At 36.2% G+C, this 23,454-nt stretch overlaps 2 pseudogenes; one reads left to right on the top strand and one right to left on the bottom strand.

Annotated features, from left to right (window-relative positions):
• Positions 1–1,519: 1,519 nt before the first annotated feature.
• On the bottom strand, positions 1,520–5,719 carry LOC122346862 (annotated as a pseudogene).
• A 204-nt stretch (positions 5,720–5,923) lies between these two features.
• On the top strand, positions 5,924–7,994 carry LOC122347255 (annotated as a pseudogene).
• The last annotated feature ends 15,460 nt before the right edge of the window (positions 7,995–23,454 follow it).

Raw genomic sequence — 23,454 nt, 5'->3', positions numbered from 1 at the left:
CACTATGCTAACCTTTGGCAAGGTGATTTTCCTAACCACGCAACACAGCAGAGGACGGCTTTGCTAACACATCACCGGTAACACAAAGTAGCATTTTAGCCTGATTTACATGTATACATGGTTTAAAATTTTAGACAGGAGAAATGACAGAACAATGACTGATTATTTGGTGTTTTGGTCAGGTGATGTCATTTCCTGCAAATGGCTTTGGGCTGTATGATATGGTGGGAAATGCATGGGAGTGGACGGCAGACTGGTGGAATGTGCATCACTCTACAGAAGCCAAGCAGAACCCCTGTAAGATTAATATGAGTGAACTGTTCACACATCCGCAAATTAAAGGTCTTTCATTTATGCATTTAAGGCTCTTCACCCTTACCTTTATAACTCCTTTCATAGAAAGGACCAGAAACAGGGACAGACAGAGTCAAGAAAGGAGGCTCCTACATGTGTCACAAGGTAAAACATACACTAAGCCATCTAATGTATGACTGGCTTTGCCTGCACAGGAGAAAGTGCATTTTAAAATGTATAAGAATTGTTTGCCAACCAAAATTTTTAAAACTAATTATAACGCTAGTATGCACATATGTGACCCTGGACCACAAAACCAGTTTTGGGTCACTGGGGTATATTTATAGCAATAGCCAGAAATACATTGTATGGGTCAAAATTATAGATTTTTCTTTTATGCCAAAAACAATAAGTTAAGAACATGCTCACTGAAGATATCTTGTATATTGTAAATATATCAAAGTCATATATCATCTGTTTTCTCAGTATTTACATTTTTGCACTCTTAGATTGCAAATTTTCTAAAAACATCTCAGCCAAATATTGTCAGCTTTCAGCTGATATATAAATTTCAGTTTCTACTTATGACTGGTTTTGTGATCCAGGGTCACATATTATATACCCTATTATATATATCCACATCACATATATATATATATATATATATATATATATATATATATATATATATGTATATGTGTATATGTATGTATATGTATATGTATATGTGTGTTAACACATTTTCTCTCTCTGTAGTCTTACTGCTACAGATACAGGTGTGCAGCCCGTAGTCAAAATACTCCAGACAGTTCTGCCTCTAATCTGGGCTTCGCTGCAAGCTGCTGCGCTGATCCATGACCTCAAACATGAGGTCTATCACTGTCATCACATGAAATCAAGAATGATTGTGTGTTTTTATGTAAATAAATCCATTTGTAAAATGTTGTCGTTTTTTCATTTATCTAGTATAATTACAGAATGTGATTCTGTCCTGTTATACTAATTATTGTATAACAGTTCTAAATCAAACTTAAAAATGTGAAAAACCTTGATCTGCTAGTTTGTTTAATAACAGACTAATAGATTTTACACTTTTAACAGTTGTAGCTAGTGAGAGTGTGAAAGAATATTATTACACGCATTAGTAAAAATACAGACAGGAAGAGCATTTTTCTATTGTTGTTTTATTTGGTTCAACAACAACCTCGAACAACCAAGAGAAGAATTACAAGATTACATATGAGTTGTTTTGGTTGTGAGTCTGTTGATACTGATATTCAGGTGAGAGGAAATCATGGTGTGTGGCAGGGTAAGCCGAGGCAATGTACTTCTTTCCATCCCCATAGCTGCTGTTGTCCCACGTATAGTCTGAATGCCCAGAGTCTGTCCCCCCAGACTCACATAACACCTGAGAATACAGATGAGTACATGCATTTCATTTACTCATATAAACCAAATATATGTGCGTAGGCCGACAACAAAAACTGTCAACTTACTTCTTGCCAGGGCGAGTGATGTAGCAGAGACTGTAGATAGCCAGGTCAAACTCAGGACTAGAGCCAATAAAGCAGAACCAACCTCTTTGAAATAGCCATCCCATTCAAACTGCATTCCCAATACATCGGGATAGGAGGTCCACTGGGAGAGAGGAGAAATGTGTAATACAAGTATACATGCAGACTTTTAAAAATGCATGTTGTTTTGATTGAGCGCTCAGTAGTACTCACAGGGCCATTAAAACTATGGCTGTAGTAATTCAGGAGTCCCTGTTTCTCATTTAGATAAAACTGCAGCCAGTTGTGGAAACCAGATACCTTTCCACCCTTAATTTCCCCTGTTGACGTATTACATGTCAGCCAAAGAGAGATTAAAATCAGCTTGACAGCCAATCACATGTGCTCGCCGCAGACTGACCTGCAAAGATGTGCTCAAACCCGCTGGAGTCCAGTTTGCCGCTAGATCGAGAGTAAAGACCAAACCACATCATCTTCAGATCCTGGATAAACTCGCTCTGTGATGAGTATATACCTGGAAAAAAGCGTAAAAGTCAGATATTTCGCATAAATCTATTGTTTTAATCGTTTTAGTGACTATCATTTTGCACCACATAATAATAGTAGCCATTAAACAGTTTAGAATCTTTGTAAAATAATAATACTTAATATAAAAACGTAAATGTACAGTACCATTTTTTTAAATACCATGGATAATTTTACAGTAAAAACAGTAACACTATGGAATGTTATTACAATTTGTTATTACTATTTAAATACATTCTAAAATATAATTCATTCCTGTGGTGGCAAACAGATTTTTAGACATTACTTAATAGTTATTATACGTAATGTTGAAATAATGTATTTAAAACTAATCTATAAAACTAATAAATGTCTTTACTGTTTCTTTTAAGCAAAATAATTGCTAGATAAAATGTATAAAATTATACTGACCCCAATGCTTTAAATGGTAATGTAGAATTTTAAAATAATATTTAATAAATCTTGATAAAATCTCAATATTTTGAAGTCACCTAAATACAAAGGGGCCGAAACAAAGAGTTTTTGTGTCATGTATACCTTTGGAGTGAAGGAAATTATAAAGCTCCTTGCCCACATCGGTGTTCATGGCCTGCTGGAGGAAAGTGTCCTGCTCCTGCTCTTCCTGTGAGGGCACATCCTCCACTTCCCCAGGTCATCCTTTATAGTTGTCCAGCAGATTCAACAGAGCTTTATATGTGGGGCTTGGAGAGCAAAGTACTACTCACTTGCTTGAACAATCTAAGAGAGAACAAGTGCATTAGAATACATAATAACATGTATGTATGTAGATATCTGTGTGTGCAGTTTGTGTCTTACGGGTGAGATGAGTGGTCATCCTTGAGCAGGTCTCAGATGAAGAGATCAGTGTCTGAGGATCAATGACCAGCTCTGAGGCTGTGGCCCTGTTATGGTCTAACTTGTACAGCGCCTCAGACAGAGATTTGATCTCAGCGTCAGAGACACTGGCTAATGCTTGGGAAAATGGGAAATGAATGAAGAAAATGTTAGTAAACCTGACAAAACCTGAGCAAATGACAAAACCACTGTCATTGAAGGATGAGGAAAAACCGACACAATTACTGCAATTATAGTTTCACATTTCAGCATTCAATATCCAAAATTGAAATCTGTAGTGTAGAAAACAACAATGTTAATTATTAGTGAAAATGTCTGAACGTTCAGTATTCAGTATTCATAACTGTAAATCTAATTTGTTATTGTTTTTTTTTTTTACGTTGCGTGACACAATCCTGGGTGCAACTTACATCAGATTTATCTTACCTGTAGTAGCTTTTGTAGACTAAAAGTAATGTAAAATAATAGCAATAAAAAATATATTTTAGGAAAATAAATAAATACATAACAGTTCCATTTGTCTAAATAGTATTGTAAGCATTCTTCATACAGATAGCTAAGCTGAATTACAAAGTAGGAAATATGGTGTTAAGCATTTTCTAATAAAAGTGTGTGAAACTATAGAAGTAGACACAGCTGAGTTTCATGCCACTTTTGGTGTCCTAAATAAACAGGACTCAAAGGTCAATGAGTAACTAGATAATCCTCTAATATTTAAAAGCTAAGTTTCTCGTATTTTTATGCCTGGTATAAAGCGCTGATTAGCTCCACGTGACTCGACAGACCTTGAGCACTGATGTATTTAAGAGATGAACAAAACCTGTGTTTGCTTAGAATTACTTTGAATGATTCATTAGTGTATATGATTCTTCTGATTCATTATTCGTTTGTGCCTTTTGTCTAATTGCACGCAGACAAGGAGTATAAACTACATTTGTTAAACTACAAACTTCAGCCCGGCTATACTTAACAGCAAAATTACTTTTACAGCTTTAACATGCAAAACCAGATCAGCTGCTTTCCTCCCCTAAACCTATACGCTCTCCAGAAAAGGTACAAAGATGTATCTTTTTGCCTTTATACTATTGCCACGGTACCTTTGTACCTTTTATGAGAATGATTTTATTTTACTGAATCACGGATGTTGAAGCTCACCTCGACCACACTGATTTTTAAAGTCATTGCAGCAGTCCTCGTGCTGCTGGCAATGTGAATCGCAGTGGCAGTCGTTTGAAGAATCATAGGGCTCTCCACATCTTCCTTTACATGAGAGTGAGCCTTGAAGGAAGTACGATATATTTGTAATGCCGACTGCTAAAGCTTCATTTTATGTGAAAGAAAAGATCTACCACCCACAGGAATGTCAGTAAACTATTGAGTTTTTTTACTAGCAGAGAGCTCAATCAGTAAAAAAAACTTTTAGACATAAGGCACAGGATTTGATTACAGAGATTTTGGTATAAATCATGAAAAGAAAAATGCATACAGTAGGAAAAAGTCAGTGTGAAATTCAGTATCACGATCCAGAGAATCTGGCAAGGAGAGAGAAGCAACACTCTTTGCATTAGGATTATAACTATGCTGTACATTAATAGATTTTGTTTAACTTGTGAACGAACAGTCAGGATGGAAACATGAAGGTATTAACTTACCAGTGTGGCCCTGAGAGATCAGGGTGATGGTGAAAAGAGGATGAGGAGATCTTCATCATGAACTTCAGGCGATCCAGGCGCACAAACTACGGATTAAGACTCAGTTCAGTTTTTATACCATCTCAGATCAATAAAGCTTAAGGAACTCCTCCCATGCATCAACACATTCTGTTGTGATAATAACTACTAATAATTAATAATACAGCCCTAGGTGACTCAGTTCGAATGTTTTGCTGCGTTGCAATGAGCAAAATGACAATTTTGGGAGTGGTGAAATGATTACAAAAAGGAAGTTTGTAATCCCAAAATGAAATTAAATAAAATGAATTAATCTCTTTTCTTCTTTTTCCATCAGCTGGTCCAAAATCTTTGAGAACAGTTCTCGTTCTCAGGTTCCAGAAATGGCAAACATCTGGTGAAAAAGATGAATATAGCATTTATATAGAATAGATGATCTTAGATCTGATCCATTTGCCAGAGAATGTCTTCTTGGCAAGAAAGTGTTCCATAAAATGAGCAAACATTCAGAAAGAGCAGGTGGTGGCTTTCACACTGCACTGTACTCTTGTCAAAGATTGCAAAACGCAAAACTCTTGTTTTTTTTCAATCTCTGTGTTGGTGCAGAGCTGTCGCATGTTCTTTTTTAATTGTAGAGCTGATTTTCTCCATATTGTACATCTCACTGAATCATTCAAGTTGTATTTAAATGTGGTTTATAATTTAACATTTCCATTGCTACATTATTATGTACAGATTATCTCAAGTTTACCAAATAGACTAACTAAGACTAACTGAAATAGGCCTGACCTATTTGGTAGGTCAGGCCTATTTCAGTTAGTCTTAGTTTTACAAGAAACAGTCCCAGGTTTCGTTAGGCATTGCCTATTTTATTTTTTATTTAAAAGTTCATTCTGTTCTTGAGGTGAGCGTTGGTGTGAACTCCTATCCAGTAGATGGCGCAGTACGACTCTTTGAGTTGTCTTCTGTCTCGACCTTTTTCCTCTCTCTGTAGAAAATGTGCTTCTGATGACATTCCAGTTACTGATGTAAGGAGTCTAGCGTTAGTCCTGAGAAGATATAGAAATGTCTTTATACTCTTTATTTCAGGCTGTCAGGACAGAAGTAGTCAAGGTGGGCTTTGTCTCATTTGTTATATGTCGCACTATAGCCTCTTTCATGTGTTTAACTAGATGCGTGTCAGGAGATTATGACGCTTCTCTCTGCATGACACTCTGCTTCGATATGAAAGATTTGGCTTGTTATTAAAATAAAGGCGTGTTTTAAATAACAGATGACAGCATTTGTATATCTGTTTCCATACGGCTGTGTGGTGTTATAACGTGTCATTTTTAGTGTATGTTGTTCACAGGGATGTCTCACTCAGCACGTTCAGTCTCTACACCAGCCGCCCGAGTTTAGCAGCAGATAAAGCACTTCTCCTCAAATTACGTAAATCTACGGGCTACAATTTTATCAACTGCAAAAGGCCCTGGAGAAATTCAACAATGACATTATAGAGGTGGGAACAGTTTTTTTTAAGAATAGAGGAAGAGAGATTATGCAAGAGGGATATTTTTACTACTTGAATTTTAATCCCAAAAGTTTATATGTGTGCATATATGTATCTGTGTGTTTGTGTGTATATAATTATGTAATTTTGATTGATGTATAAAGTAAGGGTGTCCATGCACAAGCCAGGAGTGTAAAGTAAGTATGAGCTAATTATGATTTGTAAAATATGGTGTTTGTAGGCAGAAACCTGGCTGAACAAGCCAAAAAGAGGGCTGGAGTAAAGCGAATAAACTGGAAGGTCGAAAAGTCAAAAGGAAGGGCTGATTGGTCTCCTTATGGCGACAATGCAGCGGTCATGGTTGAGGTTTGTTAACTTGTCAGTCTTACGCACTGTGTGTAATTTGGTCAACACGGTGATCCGGTGTGACTTAACTTAAATGCACGTTTTTCTTTTTAGGTGAACTGTGAGACAGATTTTGTAAGCAGGGAATGAGAAATTCCAGCAGTTGGTGAAGGATGTTGCTTTTGTCTGTAATGGCTCATAACAGCAGCAAAAAACAAAAACAGGGTATATGAAGGTACATGCCCTTCATTGGCATTTTCAGAAATGTGCATTTCCTCCACACCTTCTGTGAACTGAGTCTGCTGATCTGTTCTCTGATTCAGAGTGTGCTGTCTTCTGAGGATGTTAATAAGCTCGATGTTCTGAGGATCCTCACTGGCAGATCAGGTGGCCTTGACTGTAGGTGAGTGTGAGTTTGCTCTCCCACGCTTTTTTGCATAACTTTTATAGAAACCAGGTTTATCTACTTAAAGTGAATAAACCTTGATTAAATAAGTGCACAGCAACAATCCAGAAGTTGAGGGCCAGTATTTTTCTTAAAAAGCAGTTTCTTCAAATAAAATATTCTGTAAAGATGCATTAAATTTAATTTAGATTCTAATACTATTTTACAGATTTTTAAATCATATAAATGCAGCTCAGGTATGCATAGGGAAGCATCTTACTGACCCCAAACAAAAATTGTATTGTACAAAAATTATATAATTACATGATATGATTATATCTGAATCATGAGGTTATGTCTTCTATAACGCTTGAATTACAGGTGTAAGCATTTTTAACACGCCTGTCTATTGTCTAACTCCTAATAATTAATTATAGCAATAAAAATAATTTTACTCATTCTCATCTCAGTTCTCACTTCAGTGTTCTGTTTTTTTTTGCTCTTTCAGGGCGTGTTAGGTGAGAACATTGGCGTCTGGCGGGTCGTCTCACTTGCTGTGCCCTCTGATTGGTACACTCGGCTCATACATTCATGGGGCAGTTACCGAGCAGGTTGGCTTTGAGATGGGGCGCTATGGATCGCTAGTTGTGTTTCAAGGTGGACCAAAGGATGGGACAGACACTCTGGGAAGGAAGTTAGGGCAACATATAGTGGAGTGAAGCACCCGCTTCTCTTAGCAACATGGGACGATACACTATGTGTGAAGCTGAGACAAGACTTTTTTGGCCCAGACCTTCCTCCCCAGATCCTAAATATACTGTGGGACAGTTCCTGACTCTACAGAACGCACGTGTGCTAGGACTTCATACGCTTCCAGTGTGGAGAGAGCACCAGTCAGGAGGAGTGAACAGTTCTGTTTCGGAAATGAGAAAAATGTCTCCTTAAAGCAGTGGTTCTCAGACCTGTCCGGGGACCCCCCTAACCCGCACCATATTTTGCCATGCCTCCCTGCTTAACACCCCTGAGTTCAACTCTTTCAGCTCATTGGTAGAATCTGCAAGACCTGAACTGGATGTGGCCTGTGAGAGACACACAAATATCTGGTTGGGAAAGTCCTCAGGACAGGTTTGAGAACCACTACCTTTTTGTTGAAAATCTATTTTCAGTACAAACTTTTGGGCCATTTTAACTAAAACAGGATAAGATCATATCCATGATATCTCTGCCTGTACCCCTCAACCAAAATTCCCCAAGCTTATTCATGAATTGAATTAAGAAAATAAATTGTAAAGTGGTCTAATAGACTGCTGACATGTTACTACTAGCACAAAAAATATCCTCAGATGAATGAATCTGAGATATTATGTTTGTTTTGTGCCATCACAAAAATAAACATTTTGCAATCTGAAATCACGGATGTCATAGTTTGTCTTAGGTTTTGATTTTAGCAAATAATTAAAGTTTAGTTTGCATCTAACTACAGCAAGCGCCACTCATCAAATTGCTTTACTGATACCTGCCGAGAGATTTTTCTGTTTATTCTTTTTATCTCATTTTAACTTTCTACTGTCAAATCCTAGGATTATTGAGAGGTAAGTAGAAGTTAGTCAAATTGTAAAGTTAAATACAAAAAGCAGTTAATGCAAAATAAAACTCTGAAATCAGCTAAGCTATGAGTTCTATAATCAAATTCTGAACCGCAATATTGAGATGTTGTTGAGGCATCCTTAGACAGGGTATATCAGGTGTCCTTTATGTTTAATGCAGACAGGATCTGAAGACAGGTATACTGCTCGGACTATTTATTTTTATTTGTGTAACTGGGCAAGACGGATGTTGCAACACTCCTGTGTGTGTATCCTCCTGTTAACATCTGTGGTTGATTACAAAGCATCAAACTCAGAACTTAATCTTCACAATTGTTATTATTCATCCTAATAAAGTATTGCAGAAGTGCAAGCATTTTTAGAGTAAAAGTATGGCACTGAGCATATTAAAAACATTAAAGGAGGTAAATACTACATATCAGTATTTAAAACAGTTCTTATCCTCTAGATGTGCTTATACCTGTCCTGACTAAAACTTTACTGCCATCTAATGCTGGAGTGCACAAATGTAATGTGCATATTACTAATATAATTCTGTTTAAAAAATTATATTAGAAAGATATTTCAAATAAAAAATGTGCTTTTTTATTTTTAAATTATTAACCTATATATATATATATATATATATATATATATATATATATATATATATATATATATATATATATATATATAAATTATTTAATGTTTTTAAATATCTTTATGTAGGTCACTCCTACTTTTTTTTGTCAGGTAAACCCCCTTTCTCTCACACAAATGAAGGTTCTTAATTGGCATCCTATATTCCTAAACATTTAACATCCATGGAACCTTTCCATGCAATAAAGGTTTTTTTTTTAAATAGTGGAAGACAGTTCTTTAGGATTAGATTATTAAATTGTATTTACACTAAGAAACAATGGTTAAAAATCCGTTTCACTGCCCAATTTTCATTAATTAAATGGCAGTTTTTTATTTAATAAACACACTTATATCATCTTATATGCGGTGTTTAATTTATTTTCGAATAATTGTGCATGATAATAATTTATTTTAATTTTAATTTCGAGTTACAAAGTAATCTGCAGCTCAAACTTTTAATACCAGCGTCATAGGTTGAATTCCAAAGAACAGCAAGAACTGAGTTAAATGTCTTAGTTGAACGCAATATAATTCGCTTACCTGCGGGCGCGTAAATGATCGCGTCCAATTTTACCATCTCCTGCATGCGCTTGGGAAACCTTTCCATTACGGTATTCAGCGGTTTTTTCTATTGCGTAATCCTGGCACAGGCATTGACAGGAGGAAACCAGCGCCGCACAGATTCGATTGGCGGTTATTCAGATCTGATTGACGCGGCGTCATCGTGAGATCTAGCGTTGTAGCGGAGTGTTTCGCCTGCAACTGCTTGCGAAAACAACCGAGGCCCATCCTCAGCGCGGTCATGGTGACGTGCTCAGCGGGCTCTGCCTTTTCACCCGATGCGGGTGTACTTTGTGGTCGTACACGTGGGATTTACCGATAACCGCTGGGCGCCGTTGATTATAATCATGCTGGCAGCCACCAGCGCTGATGTTGGTCGTTGATTCGCCGCATTCGTATACCAATGTACTGAGTTTGCTGGTGTTTGTTTTGTAGGATAAGCTTGATGGCGCATGGTGAAATACTCCACACAAATAATCCTTCTTCTTTTTAACAGTCTTCCTATCAACCTTCATTATCCTGCGGGCAATTTGAACTTCACTGGGGATCGGTTGAAGGTGAGTAATAAATGTGGACTATTAAACATAAACATTGCCTGAATTTGCGTTTTTATTGACGCTTCAAATAAACGTAAATACTTACATCAGTGCACTGGCTGTAGATGTGGTCTTAATTCTCAAATTTTGCACTGTATGGTGAGCCTGCGGTGCTGTACATAATCTGATAACGTATAAAAATAGACAGGAGGCTTCATTTATGTGTCTGTTTGGGTGCACAGTGCTGAAGGGGTTTAGGTGAAGCGGTTTCCAGATGCGTCGCGTTTAGAAAACACAGGCTATTGCGGTGGAGATAACAGATGAAACGCGGACATACCTCGGAAGACCAGACGTTGTTTTAGATGCCAGATCCAAGAAAGCGCTAAATAGAATATGGCGTTTTTACATTTGTTTTACAGAAGTGGCGTCAATATTTACAGAGCTTCTTTAGTGATCACAGACAGAACAATGCTGGATTTGATTCAGTTCGCGACTCAGATCTTTAAATCATCACTGACCTCTTTACCGTATTTATGATATTGTGCTAATAGATATAATAAAATTATTTTCCATATTCTGCAGTCATTGACGAAAATATATGTATATCATGCATTTGTTTTGTGTTATGGTGGCTGATTAAAACATTCACCCAACTATTTTAAGCTGCATGAAACTATCTTTTATATCACACAATAAGATGTTCTTATTGTTTGTTAAAACTAGATCAATCATATTCTATTGCCTTTTATTAATTTTTTGTGTTTTCAAATCTACTAATGATTAAGAGTAGTCTTTGTATCTTATTTCTCTGACAAATGGCCTCAAGTTATCCATCTCGTATTTTAGTTTTATCATTAATAAAAACAACGACAACCAAGATTATATCAATTACATTTTTTTAACTCAATTGTTGTACATGATTTGTACTTTTATTACTCTTGCGTCATTATATGGTGTTTCTCCTTCTTATTTATAGAAAAAATCGATATAGACAGTAAGTCATGGTGAAATTGGACAACTAAGCCATTCCTGTTAGTGTAGTATTTGTCCTCCTCTTACCCATATAGTTAATCTCAGTGAGTATATGTGTGAGAAATTTGGCTCAGGCGTACGGGAAAGCGTTAGATTCTGTGGCTAACTCTGCAAAGGACTATAGTAGTAATCCTCCTAAAAAGCTCAAGCAAGGTCAAGAGCTGTGATTTTAGATCACATTCACTTATTTGCTAGAATAAATCACATAAGTTTCTCATTTTCAGTCACATATCTATACATAATTGAGTCAATAACCTGTTCAGTATTTCCTTGCAACTATCATTCCCTCTCATCACAGGATTTAAGGGTGCCTTCTGTTTGACGGAAAAGGATGGAAGATCATCTTTTCAATCAGTGTGGGGATGTGATCCGTGCTCTGAGCAAAACCCTGCTCAATATGGGTCTCAAGTCCTGGTAACCCAATGCCAAAGTCAACACTCTTTTGTGTTATGTATCAAGCATGTCATTTGTCCTGTGTGTTACTCAAATATGCATCTTTGTAAACAGAAATAATTTTGATTGAATTTTTGAAAGCTTATTTCTAATATTAAGACAGCTCAAAAAATAGTATTACCTCACGTTGTAAGCTATACTTGTTCTGTCAGACAAAGCTATTTTTTTCTCATTTAATCAGTCTATGCACTCAGATTTACTTAAAAATTCATTGATTTAATCTAAATGTGGCTTGATTTTCCCACACCTGTAATTGTACATTTAAACTTATTTTTTCTTTCTCAGCTCTAGGTAGGATGATTATTGATTCTTGAATAAATGCGTAGTTTTTTTTTTTTTACTGTCCTTTCTCTCAGATATGAACATGAAAATGCTGGACCTGAACAGTTCTGCCCATACCTGTGCTTCACTAGAACAAGGATCAGGGATCCTTTGAGGACAAATGGAGGGAGCTCTGGGTGTTGTTTGACAAGGAAATGGAACAGTGAAACAGTAGCTACAGGCTTGACATGTCCTCACTACACGCCGTTAAAGTCACCGTCTCTTTTAGAATGACAATACAGTGATGTGTTGTCTTCCGATTAGTTTTCTTCTACTCTGGAAGCATCTTGGGATGTCGTTTTCTGCTTTATTTACCTTTAACAAAATACAAATCTTTATAAAGCTGCTTTGTATCTTTTATGAAAGAGTAATCATTATAAATGATATGCTTTAAATGAATTTGCTCCAAATACAAACTGAATATAATATTTTAGACACTTGTAACTGTAAACTATAAATGGAAAAAGTAATATAGTTTTAATTTATGTAAAGTGCAATTGCTGAACTTTAGTGTGCTGTTAAACAAACGTAATGTATTGGCCTTCTGTTGTATTTAAACATGAGTAAAAGTGTGGTTCTAAATAAACTAAATATTGTAATTTCTGTTGACAGTTTACAATGATGAAATTTTAAGTAATGTGTAAAATATGTTCTTTTTAAAAAGTACTGAATAACACACTAAAGTTAAAATTATAAGTAAATTGTATGTATATGTACTGTATATGTTAGATCAACTCATCAAATTACAGTATACTGTAATTCTTGCAGTTGTTTTTTCTTTTATTGAATTTTATATCCCCACCCATGTTTTATGATAGGTGAAGATGACAGAGGAAAGTGGAGAGACACTTTTTGGCGGGACAAGGCGCTAATGGCTGCATCGTTAGTAGAGAGTACAGCAATCTCATATAGGTCTTACTTTTTCCTTCTCTGAACATCAAGACTAAATAGAAGATTTGAACCCCATATTTAATCCATTTGCCTTTCCTTGGAAAGCAGCATTTGCGCCACATTATGGCTGGTTGGGGAGAGAAGTCACGAATAGTCCTCCAGTTTGTTTTATATTCTTGTCTCCTGCCTGGCTCCTCTCTCTGTCGCGTCCCCTGGCTGTAGCGTATGTAGCATTTCTGCATGTGCATAGCGTCTCTGGCTCCTTCTATTTGCCATGATGATCTACTAAATTTGCTGAAATCACCCTGATGCAACTAAAAACCCCCATAGCCCTTTATCTTTAATGTTGCTTCAGATGCTTTTGCTTGCATTAGTTCCTAATATTACACACACATTACAGCAAAGCGGTTATCGATCACTAATATCGCTGTACACAGATTTTGGTAGTTTATAGCAGAACATTAATTAATTTCTGTTTTTAAAATGTGATTGTCAAGTTTCTGCTGCGGTGTGTATGCTGGCGACAGAATATATAGAGGAAGCAGATGGTATGATGGTTTTCACCGATTTTGATCAATTTCTCATTTTGAATCAATCTTTTAGTCATATTTTTTGTTGTGTGTAGACATATCATCTGCTGTGGAAGATATCAATGACATCAGATTGAATTTAGTCAAGACTATTTATTAAATCAGATTCAAGCTTGTGAGTCATAATCATAATCAAGTTGTATAAAATTGTTACCTTAGGCTTTATAAAGAAATTTTATTATTAATGTTAGATTCCAGTCTGTCATTGCTGTTTCCTGCTTTCTGTCTTTGTGTATTTCTCTGTTCTCCCCATGCCTACTGCAAAGACACCTTAACTCAATTCAAATTTCCTTTAGGCCTGGACAATCTTTTTCCTCCTTTTCCTTCAAATCATCCAGGCTTCTGCATTTCACCTCCACGTGGTTGCAGGAAATGTTACTGAACTGCACATGCAGTCTGTTGTTTTCAGTGCGATCTGTGTGTTATGGATCTGGAATTTCTAGAACTTAATGTGTAGTGTCCATGGCAGCATTTGCACCAGTCTACTGGGTCGAGATTGCTCTTGGATCACTGCCTTACTGCTTTTTTCCTCTTTCTCTCTCTTCTGGAGACTCGTAAGGATGAGTCATGGCTGATTGAAGATTCAAACCACGTTTCTTATTTTATCCGTCAAACCCCCCTCATTTATGTGATTCTTCATTTCCATATTAGCTTTTTACATTTTTTTTTTCCTTAGAATTGCAGCACTATCATGTTTCTGGAGAGTGGCTCAATTCATTCCAAAAACTTCCACTGGTGTTCATAGGTTTGCTTGGGCCCTTTCCAGCCATGCATTCATTCCATCAATTGTATGGCCCCTAATAAGTCCCTAAACTGTGAGAGCATTTTGTGTACTGGCCTCACTGTAGTTTTTTATTATTTTTATGTATGACTAAATGTTTATTAGTCATTTGACATCCCACTCTTTATTGTCTGCTGAGCATCATAATAAATATTCAGAATGATCTTTTGGTTGTTGATTTGTCTTTATATCAGAGCTGTAGTGTGGGTGTTTGTGTCAGGAGAGTATGGGTTGCCTTGTAGGGCATTTATTGCTGCTTCATTTCCATTTTTATAGTTAACTCTCTTCCAGTAAACATAATACAAGCCATACCAATTTGGGAGTATGTGAGGTGCTTGAATGTGTTGGCTTGGGGATTTGGTGCTGTGGATGCTTTGGCGGTCCTGTGTTACATTATAGAGACAGAAGACACTCTAAACAAAACCTAAAAGAAAAGGACTATTTTACTTCAGGTGTTATATAACACTTACCGTGTGATTCTAACAATATTTCTCATCTGTAAATGATCTGACACGGCACATTAAAAAGGCAAATTACTTTCACTTATAATTTTGCATTTCTTTTACATTCAATTTACCTTACTATCCTAGGGTTTTCATTTGAAATAATAAAATAGTTTTACACCTTTTCCATTGACAGCCAATTAGAAGAATCCTGAGCCTAATAATAATACTAACTTTATCACGTGTATGGTGTGGATGCTGAATATAGATATCTGTTCTTTGTATATGCAGTGGTGACCAAATTATTAGGACACTATTTGCACATTTAAGGAACAGTGTTTTTATTGAACTGGTTATTACAATACCCATAAAGCTATTGGTGGAACTGCATGCAATGCAGAAGAGATTCTACTGGAACACTGCTCATCTGCAGAAAATGAAGTCGAACCTCACTTACATCAAGTAAATTTGTGGAAGTTGAGCTACAGAAGCATGGGGAGTAACAACAGTGTATCCGTTTTTAGGAAATATACTGACACTAGGCCAGAGATGTCTGCTGTGATGGCTGCAAAGGTGGAGCGTGAAAAATATTAATTGAATAAAACAGTGACTCACTTCCCATCTAAGTGTTTCATGGATGCTACTTAAGAATTAAATCATGTTTTGGACATAAAAGGTCTATATGTTTTTTATTGCCAATCTAGAGTAAATGGTGATTTTTACTAATTTAGATAGTTATTTGCTTTGATAATTACGCTCTATATAAAGCTTCTTAAAAATAGTTTAAAATGGGCTTCTTTTTGTAACTATTTTTTTTTTCATTCCTAGCGATGATAAATATTTAAACTCTTCGCTTCATCGACAATATAAGATAAGACATATATTCTTAAAATCCTCTCTCACACAGCTCATATCACTGATGATGTCTTTTTATTGTGCAGCAACCTATTCCAGTACTTTTGAAACCAAAATTGATCCATTCATGGTCAAACGGAGTGCTAGACAGCTCTCAAGCTACATTCTTCAAACATTCACCATTGCCCTCAATGCAATGGTTTTTAAAACTACATTACTTTAAAAAAAGGATAAACAAAGTGCAAATGCCAAAAAAAGCAAAAAAAGACGACAGCTTATACTACTGCAATGTATAAAGGCCCAAAGAGCTGATCAAACTGGTCGATTGACATTTTCTAAACACTGGTTGTAGAGTCGTACAGGAAACTGTGGAGGTTGATGCTTAGATCTATTCTGTCAGTGTCACGCATGTTGACTTACTACTCTCATGATACACTGTGCATTCCACTATTATATGTGTGAGGATGTAAACTCTTGGGACTATCACAGCGGAGTGTATGAGTTCTGGTATTGTGCAGATTTTTACATCTTATCACTACTATGGCATTTGTAGTCTGGAAACGCCTTAGATTAATGTAGGTTAAAATAAACACATACATACATTGCAAACAAAAAGATGTGTGGCAAATCAAAAATTGCATGCACACCACACACACAGCCACATACACACATTACACACACATACACACACATTATTATTGTATTACACACACAGTCTTAGCTTCGCTTATCGTGATAAAGCTGACTGACACTTTCACATGAAATATGTCAATAATAAAATAACATCCACAGTCAGAAGAGAAGAAACATTAAAGACAGACATGTATAATATGATTGTATAGACATTATCATTCAATAGTGTAAAGAAAATATATGTAAATATAAAAATAGGACAGTTACAATGTGAAGATGCCAAATGCACGAACCACATAGCTGCAAACGTAACTTTAAACTCCCTGGTTCTCATTTAGGTGGTTAAGTACTAATTTAATAAAACAAAACTTAGTTTTCTCTTCATGTCATAAATCACTTTCTGTAGGTTTGGCCTGTTACACACAAAACACCCATACACACAGATACACACACACACACACAACACATTCTTTAACCTCTTGTGTCGCCAGAAAGACATTTAAGTCTTTACTTATCATTTTTGACCATTTTGGCTGTGTTAGTAAAAAATAACTTCAAAATAAGTTGTAATATGTCAAAAAGAATTATTATCAATGAAATATTTTGCTCCTAATTTCATTCAGAAATATATACTCTAGGATTAAAAATGAGTTATACTCAGGATCACAAAGGACGCATAATATCCCCATCGATACTTATTAAAGAGCCATATTTAAAATGATTTTAGTTTTAGTAAACATAACAACTGTGATCCAATGCTGTGGCTAATCAATGCTGTTTTGCACTTCATATAAAATATATTTTCTTTTTCACGATAACATTATGTGTAAACAAATAGAAGAATTATAAAGGAGTTAAAATCCTGAAATGACTATGATTTATGATTGGGATAGATGCTGGAAAATTCAGCCAGTCAGTGAAAGCAGAAAAAAATATTACTATATAGTATTTTTATGACCTGGACATTGCATGTCCTCTGAGGGCCTCTGTGTAACTTTAAAATTGACACACAAGGGTTAACAATCCTGAACTGAAACATCAGTTCTTGCATGAACACTGATTACTAAAATAAAATGCGATATGATCTCCACTAAAGCGACTTGATTCAACTCCATTTGAATTAAGGAACCAGCATGATTCCTTGCTGCATTTCCCATTATTTTGTCACTGTCGATTAATCATACACTCCGATATTTAAGCATTCAAGCACTGCAATGAGATGAGGATGAAACAGCTAATTTACTCACTAGAGTAACATGATATTTTGTGGCAATGACGTGCACACATACCCAAAATATAACATATGCAAACATCAATTATTGATGGCTTCCAGGTTTACAGTACATGTTGCTGTCAGAGACAAAGTAAAAAATTAGTTGCCTCTTTTTTTAATCATGCTAAAAATCTAATTGTACATAAAACAGAGCCAAACCACTGAAAGCTTTCACATTGTCCCAAAAGCAAAACCGACATTCACGCCTTACGCATACAAAAGCGGTACTTGATAACAAAGTCAAGTTTCTCTTGGGACTTACTGAAGGAGTGCTTCTAAGTGAAACAAATTAAGTGATAAAAAGAATGTTGTTAAAGAAAACATTAAGTCAGGGCTAATTTTGACTTTATGCTTCATCCCTCCAAAGCGTAAGATTCAGAAACATTCTAAAAGTGCAAATTTGTTCTTGGTTTTCTTTGTTTCCATTTGAGTACCTACAAAGTACATTGAGATGCTTCTGGAGTGCAGAGATCAAGCAGGTAGACCTTGGATCCACCAATGATTCGCTCAAGATTAAGAGATGTTACTGAAACTGGAGGACGGACAAGGGTGCATATTGAGCCTAAACATGGTCAAGAGTGCTTTTTGTTAGGTATTAACCGGGATTTGGGTTTAAGACTCTTTCTGAAAAGTCCAAACCAAAGGCTCTTTTTTTCTGTTTTATTTCTCAATCCATTTCAAGAAATTATCTATGTTTAGCTTTGTCTATTTATTTTGAATAACATCACGTTCAAAGATGCTGGCAAGAATCATTTATATCATTTTTTCTCAAAAATGATGTACAAGTGACAAAAAGAAGACACGCTCCCTTTGTCTCTGTATCTTTGCTCTATCTAATTTCCCTTCTATTTTCTCTCTCTGGAATCATTGATCCCCTTTTAAATTCACCATTTTCTTTTGCTGTGTTGGGAGGAAGTACTGAGGCGTTTTGGAAAGAGAGAATCCCCAGTGGCAGTGCAGGATTCTGAAATAATATCGTTAAAAAAGGAGCAGACAAATGCCTATTAGCCAAATATGCCAAAGATTGCATTACAAAATTAATATTAATATAAAATAATGCAAAATATTAATGTAGAAAAAGCAAAAACAAACAAACTCTAATCTGTAGTCTCGATTTTTAGTAAACAGATTTGAGCTTGGCTAACAGTTAAATGAGCAAAAGCACTGAATCACACTGAACGTATGGAGCAGATTTCATGATAAGTGAACTACTTAAATGCTTTAAATTGAATCAAGACCAAATAGCCAAACTGTTCAAAAGATTTCTAGTCAGCAATATTTTGAAAGTATCACCATTTCCACAATAATTAAAAAGCGGCCCAGCTGTTTTCAACATTGTTAATCAGCCTTTTAAACAAGCATATTAAAGTCATTTCTACAAAGTTACTTTTTGCCATAAAAAAGAAAAAAATAAATACAGAGCTGCATAGATGCTGGCTGCATTGCATGACAAAAATTGTAGTCATGATCCATTATACATTTTAGATAATATAATCAGATAATGCTATTGATGTTAGATTACTTTGTAGTGTGTGTTTACAGTGTGTGTATGTTTCCATGTCATTACCATGCGCTGATCCCAGCTCCAGGGGTGCAAGTGTGGTGGGAGGAGAACTGTGAGATCACGGGTGGTGGAGCACTCACTGTAGGCATTAGGGGTAGTCACGGAGCGGGGCTTTGTGTTGGGGCGGGGCAGAGGCGCTTTGGGCGACAGGCTGGTGGGTTACAGATGGGAATTACTGCTGTGACTGGGATTGCGCAGACTAGTTGCTGGCGGTGCTGGTGTTGGATCTGCTGGAAGTGTTGCTGCTTCGAGCTTTCCTCATCTCTGCATACTTCAGCTGCTCCATATGGAAAGCGACTGGATGGCATCAGCAAGCTGCTGCTGCCTCTCAATCCTTCCAGCTACAAAACACAATATACATATATGCAGATTCATTTTCAGTGTAAAGGAAACAGTTTTCCTAAAAACACTCTAATTCAGTTTCAATGAATAATGACTTTGAGAAAGAAATCCTATTGATTTTGGACATACAAAAGCCTTCCTAGTCAATGATTTTGTATTTCACAGTGCATAAACATTATTTTCCTTATTAATATTCTTTTCTAATTTTCTGTAAAAATGTCAAAATCATCCATAAAATAACATTCATTTTATTTCAAAAATTGTAAAACGTGTTTTTTGGATAACATTTTCACTTCAATTTTCCTAACCCTATATCCCAAATTTTAAATATATATCTATAAATGTTTTAAAATAAAGGTTAATGCTTTACAAAAGCGTAAATGCAAATAAATGTAATTCATTATGAATTATTTGATCATAAATAATACATCATTCTGAATTCCTGTTTTAAGAATGTTTTTTACATTTTTTACTAGGGAATAATTAAGTAGTAATAACATATGAAATCAAATATATGAAAAGCAAAGAAAATCATATTATTTTTTTTTTAAAATAAAAAACTGAGGCAGTTCCTTCTATTACAAGGCAGCAGATATACAAAACTTACAAATTAAATAGAACTTGGACAAAAACGCTGAATGTAAATTGATGTTGATTTAAAATAATTATGAGGAATTTCTCTGTGTGTTGACTTACTGCCTCTCTCTGTCTCTCTCTCTGTCCATGATGGTTTTCCCAGCTCTTCAAAGTGTCTGAGTTTGATCTCTAGTTTCTTCATCTGGGTCTCTACCAGTAGAGCCACCAGAGACTTGATCTTCCTTTCCTCTACTGCCGTTGGTGCTAAAAGGAAAGAATATGGTAGCTGCTCAGTGTTTAATTTGCAGGGAGAAAGTTGTTTGTTGTTTCTCTCACTATAATGTCACCTTTTCCACACACCTTAACTCACTGGCTGGCAGCAGCAAGTGCAGCAGTTAGCAGCGGTGTGCCAAGTTTCCCCTCTCTCCTACTATCCTTTTCCACTTTTGCATTCTTCTCTCCCCTCACTCTCTTCTCCATCCCTCCCGACCCCTCTTCAGATCCCCTCCTTCCGGTCTTTCTCCTTCTCGCTTCGCGCTGCTGAGATCAAAGAGTTCAAGTAAATAACTTTTACCTCTGTATTTATAACTTTAACTGCTAATAGAAAATAAATACACATAGTGGTATATGCTTTTTTATGTACTGCAGTTAAATATTACATTTGTATATCTGAATTCTTTTTAATCTTTAGCATTTAAAATGTATTTGGTGTCTTCTTCTAAGTAATAGTATTTTTTTATTTTTATATGACACATGCATTTTATTGCTGCTGCACACCCATTTCTGGTTCTGTTTTTCTGCTTAGTCTCTCCTCTCCTGGGCCTCACATCTCTCTCACTCTCTCTTCCTCTTTTTCTTGCCGTTCTCTCCTTGTTTTCTTCCTCCTCCCAGTGACTCCGTCTTTTACTCTCCTAATATTTCCCATAGTGACATAGGAGTTTCTGCATATGTATGTTAATATTAGGAAAAATACAAAGAAATCTCCCACAAAGCACAAAACATCACAAACTGATTTTCAACATTGATAATAGTAGAAAATGCTTCCTGAAAAACACTCAAAAAAACAGCATAACACAAAAATGTTCCTAAGGATTGTGTGGACACTGAAAAACTGGAGTAATGGCTCTTTGTAATGTTTCAAATTGTAATAATATTAAACAATATTTAACTGTATTTCTCTTATCAAATGAATGCAGTATGCCGTCCAAAAACAATGGAACATCTATTTATATATATATTTTTTAATTTCTATTACGCAGTTACTTCTTTATTTTCTCTTTTTATCCTGGCTAGATTGGCCATCACTGCTCTTATTCTCTTCCTTCCATCCTCATTTGAAAACAATAAACATATGTAAAGTTATTTCACTTTCATTTACTTGCCACCTCCAGGCTCCAAACAAGTAGCAAAAATTGTACCTCATTTACAGGGTTTGTCAGAGAATCTTCAAGACCCGGTTCCTGCGATACCAGCTGCCCTCCCGAGGCCGTAGAGAGGGTCTGGCCTCCCACTTGCTCTGGCCGCCTCCTCTCGACTTGGCCTTTGCCAGGCCTCCTCGCATGGCCCGGGACCCTCCTCCCTTCATTCGAAAAAACTCCCTCTGGAAAAGAAATACGTTTCATATTCAAAAAGCCATGTAATAAAAACTAAGTCTTGGAGATAGATATCCCCATCTCTGGGCAATTTATTGTATACAGAAAAATGGTCATTTTGAAGAAATAATTAGGAAGCAGATTTTTATTTAGTGTGCAAACTATTGTATTTGTCATAAGTAATTTCTCACAGGCGTGCTGGATTTAGCTGCAGCCCAGGAAGCCACTGGGGAGTCAACCACAGAGGCCAGGAGTGCCACAGTGCTCATGACAGGATTCCCCGCCTGGACTGAGCGGAGATTGGCTGATAGGCCAGAGAGGGCCCAGGGAGGAGGAGCTGTCCTCCAGGTAAAGGATCTTCTATCGGTAATACATGAAGAAAGTGTAGGATGCACTCATCCTGCGTCACGGCTTCCTACGTACTCCGATACTTTATTCCAGTCATCTTTATACATCTCTAGACCCTGAGAACAAATAAGAATCGTTAAATCAAGTTTTACACTACTGTTCAAAGTTTTGGAGATCAGTACAACTTTTTTCAATGTTCTACTTTCCAGGGACTACTAAACGGATAAGGCAGCCGAAAAGACTCTTTATTTGTCAAAGAAGTCCTAAAACATTTAACAGTTTTTAGTAAAATACTAATCTTTTTGCAAAACTATAATAAATATAAATATTTATAATAACACCAATTTAGACAGTATATTTCCCTTATATTTCTGGAAGAATTATGACACTGGAGAAATGGTTTGCTGGGAAACTAGGTACGCTTTGCCATCACAGCAGCCAAGGTGCATTTTTAAACAGCACATTTTCAAAGAAACATTATTTTAATTTGGAGATAATACTTTACAATATTATGGTTTGACTGTATTTTTGGATTAAATTACTGTAAGTTAGGGAGCATAAAAATTACTCTTTTAAAAAAACTGCCAAACTTTTTGAAATAGTAGTATATTTAAATAGTAATATTATTATAAAAAATTAAAAAATAATAATTAAAACATTTTATGTACATTACACTCTAGAAGTAGCATGCGTCTCTGATCTGTCCACTCCCGAGTGGCACTGGCATAAGCATTTTTAGTCATAGTAAAGATAGATGTGAGTCCTTAATCTTTCTCATAGTGCTTAGAATCCTCTTTATACTCTCATATCTCAAAATACCTATCATATTCTCTCTCTGCCCTGAGTATGTGATGGTGAGCTCACCCAGCACAGCTAGGCCACTCTTCTTACTGTAGTGGCCAAGCATCTATCCTCAACCCAAAGTTCTGCAAAATCAGCTGGTTTTCTGTCGCTTACTTTGTCAGGAGATGACAGCATCTGTTGAGGAAGAGGATAGTCTCGAGGCAAGAATAAACAAATAAGCTTAGGGAGCAACTGCAACAAAGTGAATATAAAACAAAAATGTTACTTGGCCAGACGATGACTCGTGAATGCTAGGGACTGAAATTTTACAAAAACACGGCTTTCAATTAACATTAAAAATGTTTTTATTTAACTTTTTTTCCTAGTTAATAAATCTTAATACACACCTGTAGTGCAGAGAATAGATGCACTTTTACCAAGGATGCTTTTGAGGCTGTAGTAGTACCAGACTTGATGCTGGAGTATCTGCCTTTTGAAGTGTGAGGTGGGTGGGAGGTCCCATGGGGAGTGGGCCGCTCTCTGAATCCACCTGATAGTTAATCCAAGCCCCA

This window comes from Puntigrus tetrazona, chromosome 6 (assembly GCF_018831695.1).
Source record: "Puntigrus tetrazona isolate hp1 chromosome 6, ASM1883169v1, whole genome shotgun sequence".
In the NCBI taxonomy this organism is placed as follows: domain Eukaryota; kingdom Metazoa; phylum Chordata; class Actinopteri; order Cypriniformes; family Cyprinidae; genus Puntigrus; species Puntigrus tetrazona.
The sequence above is the reverse complement of the archived record's forward strand: the minus strand, read 5'-3'. Positions and strand labels throughout refer to the sequence as shown.